At 33.9% G+C, this 17,852-nt stretch overlaps 1 long non-coding RNA gene across 1 annotated transcript; it reads left to right on the forward strand.

Moving 5' to 3' along the window:
* The first annotated feature begins 2,212 nt into the window (after positions 1-2,212).
* On the forward strand, positions 2,213-11,149 carry LOC123563953 (uncharacterized). The gene is made up of 3 exons (XR_006688908.2): positions 2,213-2,347; positions 10,231-10,309; positions 10,749-11,149. It is a non-coding gene; the product is annotated as an uncharacterized LOC123563953 (long non-coding RNA).
* The last annotated feature ends 6,703 nt before the right edge of the window (positions 11,150-17,852 follow it).

The raw sequence follows: 17,852 nt of genomic DNA on the forward strand, positions 1-17,852 counted from the left end.
TGACTTCCGCTGATTTGAGATGCAACCGCATATTCGTATCCCCCTGCATCCGTAACTGAGATATGGCAACATTCATCTCCCTTTATACTATATCAGTAAGGAAGTGTCTAGGGGTACGGATCCGTACCTCTAGACAAGCCTGTTAGGGGTTTTCTAGGGGTACGTTACTCCTTTTTCTAGAGATTTAGGGTTATTTACATCTTAAATTTTGTTGAAAATGAAATAACAAATAAGACTTAACCAGTATTCACTTAAAACTTGGATCTAAATGGTTTTCAGATTGTTTACCTTTTCTTTCCAAACCTAAATAACTGAGGAACTCAAAATGAACTCCAAATGAATACACTGTTCCGTGCCGATTAGTTTATTGTAAAATAAATTGTTGATAACAGATTAATGAGTTATATTTGAAATTCAGCAGAAAATAAATAAATTTGGCATAATAATATGCAACTATTTATTTTGTTATTTAACAGATATAATGATAATCTGCACGGAACTGACTGTTTGATAATTAATAAACCGACATTAAGTAAAAGAAAAGTTCTGTTTGCAGGGGTCAAATTTAACAATATTTCCTACTAGCTAAAATTAGCTAGTGGCTTTTTTGTTCACTAGCTAAAAACAAAAGATACTAGCTAAAATTAAACATGGGTATTTTATAGAAATGGCAGCTGACACAATGCAAAGTATTTCTTAAATACTACTACAGCTGGAATTCCAAAATAGCGATCTATTTTTAGTTACAAAATTTAGCGAGCTTACCATCCGTATCATTTCAATATTTTTTTCTAGGAAATATATTTGGGTTACTAAATTATTTTAAAATCATAATGCAAACAAATCCTTCGACGTTCAATAAATATTAGATGTTTTGATATGCTAGTTGTAAACAGAGTCTATAATAATTATAAACTTAGATGAACTGTCACTATTGATTTATTTCAAGGACAACATTAATTTCTCTCTGCCATTTTTTTACTGTTTTGACATCAGGCTAATTATAGTTACTAAATTTTAAGAACCAATCAGAGTCCTTGATACCTAAAAAACGTCATTTACCGCTCAACGTATCTGTCCGCGTATTCCGAAATGATTTTCACTGGAAACAGTTATGTCATACACCTATTTGAAATTTTTTACGACTGTGATCGGATCCAATTCAAATGGAACTATATTTGGAACTTTAATTATTGGACTGTCATATTTTTCTTTAGGAATATTACATTTGCCTAGAGTTTCATTGACTCGCTAAAATAAGAGAGTGCTTTTTCAGGCCACTAGCTATTCTAAATTTCCACTGGCTTTTAGCGAGTATGCGTGTCTAAATTTGAACCCTGGTTTGTGAAAACGTACCTTGTATCTCATAACGGCTACCAAACGTGTGGAAAACATAAATACCCTAAGGGTAATTATCAATAAAAATAGTGTTTGTTTTTTTCACAACATAATTTAACAATATTTTGTTTAATCTTTATATCTTTTTTATCTGCCAGTTCGAATCCTCGTGATTTATTTGGTGTTCCTCGGTTATTTACATTTCAAAAGAAAATGTAACAAATCGGGTGGACGTTGGTATCTGAAACCATTTCAAGATCCAAGTTTAAGGTGAATACTGATGAAGTCTTATTTATTATTTCATTTTCAACAAAATTTAAAATGTAAAGGACCATTAATCTCTAGAAAACGGAGGTCCGTGATCCCTAGAAAACCCCTAACAGGCTTGTCTAGAGGTATGGATCCGTACCCCTTGACACTTCCTTTCAGTTATCTCCCTGCTTTCGCCAGCATCAAATGGCTACTTTCACTCACATGATCATAATACAACTGGGAAAATTGCAAAATGGCATAAATTCGATGCAAATAACTCCTGCTTTACTGACTGTAATTTATGACAAATATGGTTCATTAGGCCTATGTGTACATGTCTTGTTATGGGGCAATTGGACCAGCCTGGTTCGAAAAAACCAGCCTGGTGCAAACAGGCCATCTCTCTGACCTGATAAAGAGAGGGGTTCAGCCCTTTCAGCACAGCAAGTGCAACTTGTATAAATTTGGGTGAACCAAATTTCTACTGAACAGTTCGGTTGGTAACTTACCTGCTAAATCAAATGTATTCTCGCCTCCTCTATCGATCAGCATTGTTGACATTTTCGCAACTCTGAACAAAGATAAAAAGTATTATTTTATATCTAGATCTATAGGTCTATATTTTTTTTTCTTTTTGTTATTTTATCGCCTCTTCCTGCTAAAATGACTGGTTCATGTTTTAGGAAAATAAAACTAGCGCAAAGGTTAAATAAACACCATGAAGGAAGAACACAATGGACAACCACATTCAATCAAGGTAGCGGTCGGTGTAAACACCCCAGGAGACCCAGGGAAACCACGGGACACCCCGGGATACCTTTATCTTATAGAAAGCTTTGAATTTAATTGTTTTTATTGCAGCTTCATCATATTAAGCAATAGATTATGTGAAGGTCAAGGTGGAGGAGTGATGATAGCTATATCTAACTCACTGATCAGCCAAGAACAACCAGACCTCAAGACTTCATGCAACATAACCTGGGCCAAAATTACCATCGCTGGCCTTAAAGATATCTTTGTCGGAGCCTACTATAAACCCCAAGAATTAGATGCCGACTCCCTATCCCAACTCTGGTTATCCCTTAGTAAAATACCCAAGGGCAGCATAGTATGGCTACTTGGAGACTTCAATCTCCCCGACATTGACTGGTCAAAAGAGTCCCCTAAACAAACTTGTAAAAACAGATCCTTTTATGAAAGAATTTATTGAAAGATATTCCCATTATAATCTTGAACAAATAGTTAAGATCCCAACTAGGTTATCCAACACCCTTGATCTCTTCTTTACAAACCATCCATCCCATGTTCACTTGGTTAAATCCCTACCGAGTCTAGCCACCTCGGATCATGATATTATATTTCATGAATTGAATCTTAATAGGGGCCGCCCAACCCAACCTAGACGCCCTATAAAACTCTACACGAAGGCTAATTGGGAAGGGCTAAATCTGACATGAAGGCTTTTGGTGCTAGCTTTTTCACCGAAAACCATTCAGACCCTGAAGTAGCGTGGAATTCATTCAAGGACTGCCTTAATGAATCCCAGTCAAAAACATTCCATCTAAAATGTCTAAACCCCGTGCCGACTTGCCATGGTTAACCCCGAGAATTATCAGGCTTATACATAAGCGTGATAAACTGTACCAGAAACTACACAAATCTCCCTCCTCAGCCCGCCAACAAAGATTCAAATCCCTTAAGTCTTCTATCCAGAAGCAAATAGAGCCCAATACTGGTCATATATGGAAAGTGTCATATTTGACCATGACTCAAACCTGGTAAAAACAAAAAGTTTTACAGCTTCATCAAGCACAACAAAAAAGAAAATGTCGGCATTGCCCCCCTTAAATCAGATGGTCTTACTACACAGACCCCATCCAAAAGGCTACTATCTTAAACAAACAATTTGAATCTGTCTTTCCCTCCCCAGCCCTTAGTCTGAAGCATATATGTTCCAACGTCCTCTCATCCCCAGTCTCCATGATGAATAAGATCCAGGTCACACTGAAGGTGTGGAAAAACTGCTCTATGGCCTATCCCACATAAAGCCTCAGGACCTGACGAATTATCCCCACGCATCCTAAAAGAACTCCACCATGAAATTGCTCCTGTACTTGCCCATATATACAGGTTATCTCTCGAATCTGGCCTAGTACCCAGTGATTGGAAAAAAGCCACCGTAGCCCCCGTATTTAAAAAGGTCCCAGTCTAAACCTAGTAACTATCGCCCAATTTCCCTAACTTGCATTGCTTCCAAACTCCTTGAACACATTGTTGTTTCCAATCTTATGACCTATTTTGACAAGCATAAGCTACTTAGCCAGTTCCAGCACGGCTTTAGATCAGGTCACAGTTGTGAGACTCAGCTCATTAATTTCACTTAGGAACTTTACAATAACACTGAACAGGGTCAACAAACAGATGTTATTGTCATGGACTTCTCCAAGGCGTTTGACAAGGTCGATCACATTAGACTAATTTATAAACTACAAAGCCTTGGTGTCAACCCACAAATTACCAATGGTCAAATCTTTCCTGTCCAACCGCTCCCAGAAAGTCGCTGTTGATGGTCATTTTTCCAGTGAACTTCCTGTACTGTCTGGAGTTCCCCAGGGGTCTGTTCTTGGGCCATGTCTCTTCCTGGTATATATCAATGACTTACCAGATTCCGTCAAATGTAACGCAAGAATGTTTGCAGATGACACCATAATATACCTTACCATCAACTCCATTTCAGATAGTATATCTCTGCAACAAGACCTGATTAGCTTAGAAACCTGGGAGAAGACATGGTCCATGGAGTTCAACCCGGACAAGTGTGAAGTCCTTAGAATTTTTAGAAAGAAAAATCCTGTAGTCTACCCCTACAAACTTCACAACATAGAGTTAAAAACTTGTGAGGCAGCTAAATACTTAGGCATAACCATTTCCAAAGATCTAAACTGGTCCAAACACATTGACAGTATCACTTCCAAAGCAACTTCCACTCTTCGCTTCATACAACGAAATGTCAAAACTGATATAAAAAGGTCAAAATTGCTGCCTATAACACCTATGTCCGCCCTCAACTTGAGTACTGTTCAAGCGTCTGGCATCCTTGGCAAAAAACCCTCACTAGCAAAGTCGAAAATGTCCAAAGGTCAGCTGCTAGGTACGTCATGTATGACTACAGTTACACCAGTAGTGTTACACAAATGCTGAAAACCTTAGAATGGAATACACTCCAATATAGAAGGTTACACAATTCATTAGTAATGTTTTATAAAATAAGGACCCAGACAGTTGCAGTCGACCAATCTCATCTTATTCCAACTAGAAACCTAAATTACTTAATCCCCATGTCTCACACTCAGTACTTTTCTAACTCCTACTTCCCTAGGACCATCCGACTCTGGAACTCCCTACCAACTCATGTTAAATCTAGCCCCAGTCTCAGTATCTTTAGAGAGAGGCTGGCGGTGGTCAGTATGTAATTCTGTTGCCTCTGTCCCATTTTAACTGTAGCATACTGTCTTTTTTAGCTTTTATTCTTTTAACATTGTAACATATCAGTTCTTTAACAACTGTTTCTCTGACAGCGCCGCCCAGTGATAGTCGGAAATCGACGGTTGGGTGAAAGATGTAGATGTAGATGTAGATGTATATAGCTGTATCATAAGTAGAAAAACTCATAACACGAACCCCGGGACGCCCGATTCTTCTTCGCGATTACAGTGATACACTGCATACACTGGGACACCTTAAGAAAGCTTGCAAATACTTATTTTGTTATGAAGATGTACTTATTTCTTAAGTAAATAAAGCATAAATTTAAGAATATTCTAAGTAGGCTATACTGCTCATAATGCATACCCCGGGATGCCTGTTTCGTCACTGTTATGCAGTATGCGATTCTCGAATGAATCAGGCGCCCGATGTTCATGTTATGAGTCTGCTACTTAGGATACACCTATATAAATGCTCAAGTTATCGCTAAACATGGAAAACATGCAGCAAAAAAGTTAAATTCAAAACTTTCTATGTAAAATAAAGGTATCCCGGGGTGTCCCAGGGTATCGAATTCCAGACAGTTCCCCCCAAGACTATTCCCCCTCTGACAATTCCCCCCCTGACGATTCCCCCCAAACTGGGGGGGGGGGGGGAATTGTCACCTTATTTTATTTATATTATTTTTTCTTTATACTGATGTAAAAATATCTTTTTTTTTACTAATTTTGTCCTAAGGTGAGCTTTTTATTATTCTACATGAAGAAATTATTATTCTTTGACCTGGTAACTAACAGTTCATTGGATAATTATATTTATATCCTTTATTCTATTATCTATATTTTTTAGTTAGACATTGTGAAAATATTCTTAGGACGGGCGTCGGAAGGTGTTTGATATTGGGGCCGCGAAAGGTGGGGTAGGTACTGGAGGGAGATACCTCCTCCCATAATGGGGGTACGGGGAGGCTCCCCGGAAATTTTTTGTTCTGGTACATTTTAGGGGTATTGACTCCAGTATTTTCTTACTATTTACATAATGTTACAAATTTAAGAAATGATTTAAAAAGTTTTTCATGATGAAAACATGTGAAATCAGAGAATACGTACCTCATCATAGTGAAGCCAAGCACTGAACATTGAATGAGCACTGTTCAGGATTTTTTATTCCAAAAGTGCGTTTTGGAAATTTGAAATTTAGTGGTTGGTTAGGAGTATCCATTATGAGTATTATAAAAGATATGACGTAAGTTAAACTTCACTTCTTATTTTGTTTGAAATATCAATTTTTGAGTAAAAACAATTTATGCAATTAATTCCTTACATATTAGCGGTGTGATAAATCTTAATACTTAATTACCTCTTCCATAAAAAAAAACATGACAATTATTTTTCTTAATTTTTTTCATTAATTCCTTCAAAGTCAAAGTCAATATTTATTTATTGTCGGTAGATAAAATAACATTATAAACATAAGCTATGTATAGCTTTTGACCGACATATACATACATAGAAATCAAAATGTTAAATTACACATTTTACGTATATAAAATCTATCATAAATTGGTATAAATTAAGAGCTGAAAGACAGTACATCTCGAAAGACAAAGGTAATAAGCACTGAAGAGTACTATTTGTTTAAGAGTATGAAACTAAAATTTCTAATTCATTGGTTAAGTAAATAAATAAAATATACTGTATCTATATAATAAATTACTAATCTGAATAATAAATAACTAAACTCAAAATATCTAAGCACATGCACATGCAATGACAGAAATGGATAAAAAGCTTAAAATAAAGTACATGCTGTTTGCAACTAAGAATATAAAGCATACACAACAAAACAGCCTAAAAGCACATAATAATTCAAAATTAGAGAACAGATAAACATCAAACGACTAGAAATTAAGACTCAGACATAGTTAAAAATGATAAATAAAGCAGACTTACACAAGCTAAGGCAATGCAGGTTTACTGGCAAAATGAACATGAGCAGCTCTCTCCGTTCCATGCACCAATCAAATTTTTAAAGTTATTGTAATTGACCTCATCCCTAAGGTGTTGTGGCAATGAGTTCCAGAGTTCCTTAGATTTTAGCGGCAGTGTTTATTATGTGGTATCATTTTTAAGTGTATTGACTCTATATTGTGAGGCTTCTTTAATAAACTTAGCTATCTTAAGAAGCAGCTTAGCATTTTTCGAAGACATTGAATTATTATTATTTTTCTGAATAGTGGGCCATTGTGTATTACCAAGGTTCTTCTTTCTAATATCTGTATATTGAGTGTAGGACAAAATCCTCTGCGATTTTTCAATATCTATAATTATCTACATCTAATGAATGTGAATGGAAAGAGGTGTCTTGAAAATAATTATAATCATAGAGTATAATATCGATCACTGATGCACTTATTAAAGAACAAAATTCAGCCAAAAGACTCAAAAAGAGATTTAAAAAGAGATTTTTAAATAATTATGTTAACTGTGCCATTGGTTAACTGTATCCATTATTTTAACTAATGTAGATATTTTCAGGACACAAATATCGCATAAAATATAAGAACGCCAGAAAATATTGTTTTATAAATAAATAAAAAAAGAGTGCCAGGTCAGTACTTACGGACAATTATAACTCACAGGACCACTGCATCTGCTTTATTTGATTTTATATATATGTAGAATATGATAAATACTTCCATCTTACAGAAGGATTATTTACACATGAAACAGGAAATAGTACTTGTATAAAATAAATCTCAAACCTTTTTGGGATATTTATTCCAGAAAAAAAACCCTAAAATGTATAATAATTAAGGGATACATACAAACAAATCATTGTTCCTGACTTCTCAATTCAGTTGAAAGGTGCTGATTACCAGAATCGCGTAATGACATTATTGCAATAAACAAATTTAATCAAAATGGTAACCAGTCAATCTTTTACACCTCTTGATTGAATTACCAGCTGTAAAACAGTATTCAAAGCTGACATTGATCAATCAATTATGATATTGTTGTTGTTACATTTTAATTGTGTTCTATGTGTTAGGATTATGATATTTATAAACAATATAACAATTTGTCCATGTATAATGACAATTATCAGTATTCAGTATTACTAACTTTGTGTGATACTTTTGATGAAGCACTTGTTGGAAATTGTGATAAACCAAAATTAGATAATGCCAATCACCTTCTTCTTGTAAGAAATTTATCAAAACCTGTATTGTAAGGATATAGTACTTTTTATCCAGAGAAAATGCTATTAGTATTACTCCATGCTTTCTGGAATGAAAGCAAACCAACACATGTAACATCCTTAATAAATTTCATGGTGAATTCCAAGGACGTTTCAACTTGTAAAATTGTATTGATATTTCATCGTTTTTTTAATTCATATTTGCAGCTTCGTTTTTGATCAAGTTTTTCATATTAATGTTTAAAGTGGTATTATTGGCTGTTATTAACATAACTGTAATCTTTTTAGTTTTCCCCGATTAATATGATTAAGATAGTTTTATTGTCCAACATCGGGAAACTCGGAAAACCTGAAAGAACATTATGGTTAGATTATCTCTCATGTAATTATGATATTTGATTCGATTTTTATTCTAGTATAATAATATATAAACTACTTACATAAAAATAGAAAGAATGTAAAATAATTATGGTATATAAAAACACTAATGAAAATGCTAAAAATGATACTTTAATGCTTTATAGCACTAGCTAGCTATTATCCAAAGTAGTACAACTTCAAATAGAAATAAGCATTATTTTGACGATCAGACAACCTTATCAAATGTAAATATTTCTTACTTCTTCTTATATATGTGGTAGCATACAGTAAAGGTTAATTCTCTATAGATAAATACAAAAATTAACTTAATTGCTTTAAGTGTATTTAAGTTCTAAGCACTTTTATGATTTCCACGTTCCCGAAAATGCCACATTTTCACATAGAAAAATATGCTATTTTGATGATCAGATTACCTTATTAAATGTAAATATTTTCTATTTTTTTACATACATCTTTGCATAGAGGTTCCATTATAGATACCGTTAACAAATAAATAAATTGCTTTAAAAATAATTAAGTTCTCAGCCATGGCTACTTATCCAAAATGCTACTACTTCACATAAAAAAATTCCTTATTTTGGGTACCAAATTAATGCATCAAATATAAGTTTTTCTATTTATTTTTAAATACACAGTACTGGAGTATAGGATTTTTCATATTAAATAAACTTTACAACCCTTTAAACATATTATAATATGGAGAGGGGGAGCTGTCACCCTTACATAACATTGTGGGGGGGAATTGTCCGGGAGTGAATTGTCTTGGGGGGGATTGTCTTGAGGGGGAATCATCTTGGGGGGGGAATAGTCTGACAACCCAGGGTATCCCGTGGTGTCCCGGGGTGATTACCCCTACCCTCAAGGTAGTAATTAAATATTGGAAGTGTCTACAGTAAGGGTAGCCTACGGTTCCGTACTCTAGAATTTGATTTATGGTTGTTTATGGTCTTACTAACGTGACAGTAACCCACTTTTGGCTTCAAAATTATTTGGATATTTTGGCATGTACTCTATGAAAATGGCGTAGAGGTAGTCTGTTACACTTATCTGTCTTATCGAATACAGATATGTAGTATCTAACGCGTGGAAGAGTCTAGGCGTAGAGGTAAATTATTTTCACCATTTGGCTTCAAAAATTCTCTTTAAAACGGCATGCCTGGTGACATGCCGGGGTTCCGTACTCATATATAGTGTAATGCTATACCGTGGTTGTTATGGCCGGATGGACCCTTATTAAGCATAAACATTGACTGACTGTTTTTTGTAGTAGTTAGTGTTACGTGTGTAAAATAGGAATGTTTAACAATGTCTTAGGTCAATACCTATCCAGTTAGGAATATATTTAAACATGCCTGTTGTGTAATTACTGTTTCTAATTATATGTGGTCCCATGACATATATAACTGATAAATTTATCTATGGTATCTGAATATCATTTACACGGAGTTCTTTACAGAAAGTTTCCTCCTACCATTTATGATTGATATATTCCTTGGTTACTTGTACATATGTTGTGTATAACCTGTGCAACAACAAATTTTACTGAGAATTATACTTTTTATTTCATTCAAGCAAAGAAGTACACAGGTATTTAAGATACAGTCACTTGAACTACATGTACATACCTGTCTGAGATACCCTTTAATTATCAGTGAGTACAGTTTGTATTCTGCTATTTTGCTGAGTCTGCTATTATTCTGCTTGGTTGCATTCTATGCTTCCAACGGATCTTTTTACGGATTTTATTGTAATATTTACCATTCTTTGTTTTGAATAAAATACCAGACCAAGTATGTGTCAAGCCGGTTTCCTGTAAATACCAGTAAATTGTAATTTGCTTCCAAAAGATCTTCTTATAGATTTTATTATCTATCACTGTACAGCAGTCTGTGGTGGCCATAAAAATGTCCCCACACTTTGCTATAGAGTTGTTATAGTTTCTGGTCCTTTAGGATCATGCCATAAAAATTTAGAATTATTTATTCTAAATAATGATAATGACATACTGACTTAATTATAATATAAGACTTGTAATACATGTACATGTAATTATCTTGGACGTGGTTTTATGGTTTTCTTCTTTTTTTCAGAAAAAATGCTGCTTATTACTGACTATATTCAAGAAGTTGATGGTGAGAAATAAAGACTGTTGTGCGTTACAACATTTCTCATTGGAGAAATATTTGTGGCGAAGAGTGGTTTTAATGCAAGTTAGGACTTGCGTCAGAATTTGTTAGCATGAAATTTCTTGATATAATGATGTGCCTTTGCAACAATAACTTTTTGTCTTTGTATCTTTACATCGTGAACGAGAGTAAAGAATGGATCAAATTGCAAAAAAAACATACCGCTCAGTTACTAGAGCAGTCAAGTCTTGTGAATTCTGAGAAGAGTTGCGACAGTGTTTCAGTTGAATCAACATAGTGTCTTTTGTAGCATGACTACTTACCAGCAAAATAAATAAATAAATAAATAAATTGGCAATACTGAATTTTGTGATGTTGCTTATTGATTTCAATATCTTTCCAGTAGATGAAGGTATTTTACTGATTTGGCCCTATGTCCGATATAGCTAATATGTATATATTTTTTTAAATCACAGAACTGAGCCAGACATAGTAAATTAGCATGATATCTGTCAAGGTCCTTGGCCGATATTGACATTAACGTGGACATGTCGATCATCACAAATAATTAACATATAAGAGTCATTTATTAATTCTTTGGTTGTCGTGATAGACCCGATGTATAGCCGTGTTTCATTCCCAATGTTCAGATCTACTAAAACCCGTGACGGTCATAATGTCCGTGACGGTTTTATCACGGACTGTCATGGTTTTTTCTTTTACCGTCATGGCAATGTCATGGGTAATCACGAGTCATCACGGGTTTTTCTTTCAGATAGCATTCATATAGAGGATATTTGTTTGTTTCAGTGTAAGATTGAAATATGTTTCACCGAGTAAACACTATAATTAAATATTTTCAAGAGTGGCGCAGCCACAAGTGAAAATGTAAATTATGGTGTTCACGAGTGAAATATATTTCGATCTTACATTGAAAAAAAACAAATTCTCTTTTTATTTTATGTATTTTCAATGGTCTTAAACAAATTATATCTATTTTACCCTCGTAGCGTCATGTGCATCGCATCACGACGTCATAATTTCATGACGTCACAATATATATGGTGTATAACTGTCAAAGAGTTCTATTACGTTTCCAGACTTCTTTTAGATTCTATAACGATGGAACATATATCTTTATGATCCTGTTAATATTTGTGTACATCTATATCTTTACCGAAGTCTATATTTTGCATGGAACTTTCTCATAAATTCATATTCTTTCACATTCGTGTGTTGCTCCATACCAGTGAAAAATAAAAATGACATTTTCACTGTTTGAAACAGTGAAAATATCAATTTTATTTCACTGATAATTTTCAGTATTTCATTGAAAAGCATAAAATAAATAGATAGCATTCATAGTAAGGTCCGGTGTAATGATGCTGAAAGGCTAGAATATGTAGGTAAAATGTTGATTGTTAAGTCACAAACACTTAATGTTTTGCTGCAATAGCCTTGTTTAAGATCGTAAATTTCCTTGATTGCTTAATTTGTTCGTTTTTTTAACGTAATAGGAGTCAGAAATTGAAGTGCTTTCATGTATTTTCATAATTCTATGTATACATTGTATCGTTTTGCTTAGTTGGAAATTCATCAAATGTATATTATCTGCAAAATGATAACTGCCTTGCATAGGTTATGTAGAAAACTTATTTTGTAAGTTGTATAAAACAGATAAGATCCAAACAGATACTACCTTTATATATTGTTTAGTTCACACGCAAGACGTTCGGCGTGGCATTCTTCTCTGCAAGGTCCACATAGAAATTGCACTTTACGTGTTTTCCTCTACCCATAATCACATATCACAATATTTTATATTGTTTAGATATGAACAGTTATATATTCCAATAAAAAATAATCACAATCATTCCATTAAAACAATCAATAACCAAGATACATTATGCCCAATTCCCAAATTCAATATATAGCGTTACGCATCATTGATCGCGGCCGATGAGGCCGCGATCATATTGAATAGGACAAGTATTTGCACGCTGGGGAAAATATTTCATGATGGACCTGTCAATTCTTTACTTGTGGGTGAAACAGGTCTCATAAGCGTAAATACGACTAGCTTCTACTGATTATAAAACATACCGTACGATTTGTTGTGAATTATTACTGTCTTGGAGTACGCCACATTTAGCATCATTACTTACTGTAGTACATAAACATACAATACTGTATTAAGGTATTAGACCCATAATTTTCAAGGGGCGTAGGTTCAAGCCCCACTGGGACCAATTTTTTCCCTTATTTTCCTTTTTTTCTAGTAAGTTTTTACTTCTTTCAAGACTTATTATTGATTTATTGTACAAAAGTGGAAAAATTTCATTTGATAAGCGATTTCTTGTTGTTCAAAGTGAATTTACCTCTGAAACAGAAGGGGTAGAGTTAGACATCTTTAATAATACCGAGTTACATGCGGTAAAAGTTCTCTATTTTGCCTTAACTCTTTAGATTACATATTGTGGAAGAAATGTAGGCAGGTTTTACTTCTGCCCCAAGGTTATCTTTGAATAAAGTGAGCAAAATTCAAAACAGACCCGCAGGATTCGACCTTATTTTTTCAATGTTGCAGTTAGAATTCTGTCTCATTAAATCCGTTTACCTGAGGCACCCTAGAAAAATGATACTGACGGTTTTATTTTGTGTTTTATAATTGTTTACCAATAGTTTAATGTTTCTTTTATCAAAATTAATGGTATAATGAATCCTATGCAACCGTTTTGGATGGATCACTTTGAAATTTGTCTCTACTTGAGCGTGAGGAAATACCATAAATTATACAAAATTTATATAAAAAAAAAAAAACGGCACGGTAAAAGTTGTTTAAAAAATTGCAGCATAGTGCGAAACATGGTCAACTATAAGAATATACCAAGCAAATGCCATTTTTTAAACATTACTATTAGGGGTCCACTACCTTAAGGCACATGGAATGTTCGACTGCAAGATTTCAAGATTTCAAGATTTATTTAATGCAGTCATATGGTTCATAAGAAAACTAAAAAAAAATAATAATAATAATAATAATAATTTCTTTATTTTACGAAGGTAAACTCATTATGCAATCACATAAGCAGATACAAATGAAATCACATATTTACAATGAGGCCTTCAACAAGGTACAAAGTATTTTTAAAAAATGCATATTAAAACAATACAATATAAAAAACAACAAAAGGTAAAAACACATTTGATCTGAGCACCTGTAGCATTATGATTATGCAGTGCAGACTTCATCAAATAAAAGTTTTTTGTAACTGTATTTGAAAGAGTTCACATTCGCTGCATTACGGATAATAACTGGTATAGAATTCCACACTTTCATTGATAAAAATTTAAATGATTGTTTCATATAATCTGAATTGAGTCTGAAATGAGTAATTAAACCTTGGGAATTAGATCTTAGGTTGTATGACTTGTTGTCGGAAACAGTAATCAAATGAGTAATATATTCCGGGGTTGAACCATGTAGAGCTTTAAACGTCATTACAGCTATATGTAATTTATGTCTGTTTTCGACAGAAAGCCATTTCAGTTCTTTAAACATAGCAACAGAAGAAGATATCAAAGGTTTTGCTAATATCCATCTAGCAATACTTTTCTGAAACACCGATACTCTTGAAAAGTATGTTTTGGGAGCATTACACCAAATTATCGCACCGTAGTCAATAATCGGAATGATGTAGGCATTATAAAACATTTGTTTCATTTCTAGTGTAAGAAATTTTGAGATCTTTCGTAGAAGTGTAAATTTGTTAGATAATTTTTTGCAGACATTTTCTATGTGAACATTCCACTTTAAATGCTGATCGATATGAACACCTAAAACTTTTTGATTTGTGACAAAATTTATAGGACAGTTATTCACTGTTAGATTCAGAGAGGCAGAATGTCTTATTTTATACTGGGAACCTATCAGCATCGAAGTAGTTTTTACAGGATTAAGTACCATATTGTTTGCAGCGCACCATTTATCTATGATATGTAAGTCAGACTGTAAATTTGTCTCAATAAGAGAAACTGACCGATCAGCCACATATAAAGTTGAATCATCAGCATACATGTCAAGGTTAGAATTTTTCAAATGTAAAGGCAAATCGTTAACGTATAAGAGAAACAATAAAAGGCCTAAAATTGAACCTTGAGGCACTCCTGTTTTTAGCTCACCTGAGCAATGCTCAGGTGAGTTTTTCTGATCACTCGATGTCCGGCGTCCGTCGTCTGTCTGTCGTCTGTCGTCCGTCAACATTTAGCTTCTGTGTGCAATAGAGGCTGTATTTTTCAACTGATCTTCATGAATTTTGGCCAGAATGATTACCTTGATGAAATCTAGGCCGAGTTTGAAAATGGGTCATCTGGCGTCAAAAACTAGGTCACTAGGTCAAATCAAGGAAAAACTTGGTGTATGCGATAGAGGCTGTATTTTTCAATTGATCTTCATGAATTTTAGTTAGAATGACTACCTTGATAAAATCTAGGCCGAGTTCGAAAATAAGTTATCTGGGGTCAAAAACTAGGTCACTAGGTCAAATCAAGGAAAAACTTTGTGTATGCGATACAGGCTGTATTTTTCAATTGCTTTTCATGAATTTTGGTCAGAATGACTACCTTGATGAAATCTAGGCCAAGTTTGAAAATGGGTTATCTGGGGTCAAAAACTAGGTCACTAGATCAAATCAAGGAAAAACATTGTGTATGCGATAGAGGCTGTATTTTTCAACTGATCTTCATGAATTTTGGCCAGAATGATAACCTTGATGGAATCTAGGCCGAGTTTGAAAATGGGTTATCTGGGGTCAAAAACTAGGTCACTAGGTCAAATCAAGGAAAAACTTTGTGTATATGATAGAGGCTGTATTTTTCAATTGATCTTTATGAATTTTAATCAGAATGATTACCTTGATGAAATCTAGGCCGAGTTCGAAAATGGGTCATCTGAGGTAAAAAAACTAGGTCACTAGGTCAAATCAAAGAAAAACCTTGTGTATGCGAAAGAGGCTGTATTTTTCAACTGATCTTCATGAAATTTAGTCGGAATGATAATATTGATAAAATCTAGGCCGAGTTTGAAAATGGGTCATCTAGGGTCAAAAACTAGGTCACTAGATCAAATCGGAGAAAAACATTGTGTATGCATTAGAGGCTGTAATTTTCAATTGATCTTCATGAAATTTGGTCAGAGTGATTGCCTTGATAAAATCTAGGTTGTGTTTGAACATGGGTTATCTGAGGTCAAAAACTAGGTCACTAGGTCAAATCATAGAAAAAATTATGTATGTGATAGAGGCTGTATTTTTCAATTGATCTTCATGAATTTTGGTCAGAATGATTGTCTTTATAAAATCTAAGCCAAGTTCGGAAATGGGTCATCTAGGGTCAAAAACTAGGTCACTAGGTCAAATTAAAGAAAAACCTTGTGTATGCGATAGAGACTGTATTTTTCAATTGATTTCATTAAATTTGGTCAGAATGATTGCCTTGATAAAATATAGGTCGAGTTTGAACATGGGTCATCTAGGGTCAAAAACTAGGTCACTAGGTCAAATCAAAGAAAAAACTTGTGTATGTGATAGAGGCTGTATTTTTCAATTGGTTTTTATGAAATTTGGTCAGGATGATTGCCTTAATGAAGTCTAGGTCGACTTTGAATATGGGTCATCTGGGATCAGAAACTAGGTCACTTGGTCAAATCAAAGAAAAAACTTGTGTATGTGATAGAGGCTGTATTTTTCAATTGATCTTCATGAATTTTGGTTAGAATGATTGCCTTTATAAAATCTAGGTCGAGTTTGAACATGGGTCATCTAGGGTCAAAAACTAGGTCACTAGGTCATATCTAAGAAAATGCTTGTTTAAACTCAAGAGACCAATTTTTTGGTCCAGTCTTAATGATAATGAAAATTGGTCAGAATATTTGTTTCCATGAAATCACTAGGTCAAACATGTTTTACACTGTTATGGTGTGTTTCTTAGGTGAGCGACCTAGGGCCATCTTGGCCCTCTTGTTATGAATGATTCATTAGAAACACTAGTATTTAATTTAACAGACTGCGTTCTATTTGAAAGATAAGATCGAAACCAGCCAACAGAGGAGGGTGAAAAATGGTACAATTTCAATTTTTGAATTAAAATTTCGTGATTAACCAAATCAAATGCTTTACGGAAGTCAAGAAAAAGACTGCCGACTACATTACCCGAATCTATTTCTTTCAACCATTTATTTACAAGGTGAATTAAGGCAGTGTGACAAGAGTGTTTTTTTCTGAAACCTGACTGAGCCGCATGCAAAATATCAGTTGACTGAAAAAAGTTTTGTAATTGTAAAGCAACATGCCTTTCAAATATTTTTGATAAAGTCGGTAAAATAGAAATAGGTCTATAATTATTTGGGTCGTCTAGAGGGCCAGTTTTATGTAAAGGTAGTACACAGGCTTTTTTAAGTTTTTCTGGGAAAACACTCTGGTCAATACATTTATTTATTAAACTGGTTATACAATTTATTAAGTAGTCAGAGGACATTTTTATAACACGAGGTCCTATACCATCAACACCAGTTGCTTTAGTTGTGTTTAAAGTGTTAATAAGATTTTTAACTTCATGTACCGTTATGTGTTCCATGCTAAAAGTCACATTATTCAATTTCACATCGCAAAAAGATTTATGATCAGAGAAATTGTCTTCATTAAAAGGAACTCTATTGATAATATTCGCGATATTTACAAAGTGAACATTCATCGCATTTGCAATATTCATGTCGCCTTCTATGACTTCATTATTGAATTTGAGAAAAAACGATCTATAAGTGATGGTTTTATGGTTTACAAATTTAATGTGTTTACTGACTTTACGTATAAAACTTACAGGATAATGGTCACTTAAACTTAATTCTGAGACATTGAACTGAATAACATTTTCCATATGTGTAGTATAAATATGATCAATAGTTCTTGTACTAGTCTTAGTAACTCTTGTTGGTAAAGTAATCAATTGAGTAAGTCCATACTTTAAAACAAAAAATTCCCACTTCTCATTTTCAAATCCATAAGTATTTGA

Source organism: Mercenaria mercenaria, chromosome 2 (genome assembly GCF_021730395.1).
Source record: "Mercenaria mercenaria strain notata chromosome 2, MADL_Memer_1, whole genome shotgun sequence".
Lineage (NCBI taxonomy): Eukaryota > Metazoa > Mollusca > Bivalvia > Venerida > Veneridae > Mercenaria > Mercenaria mercenaria.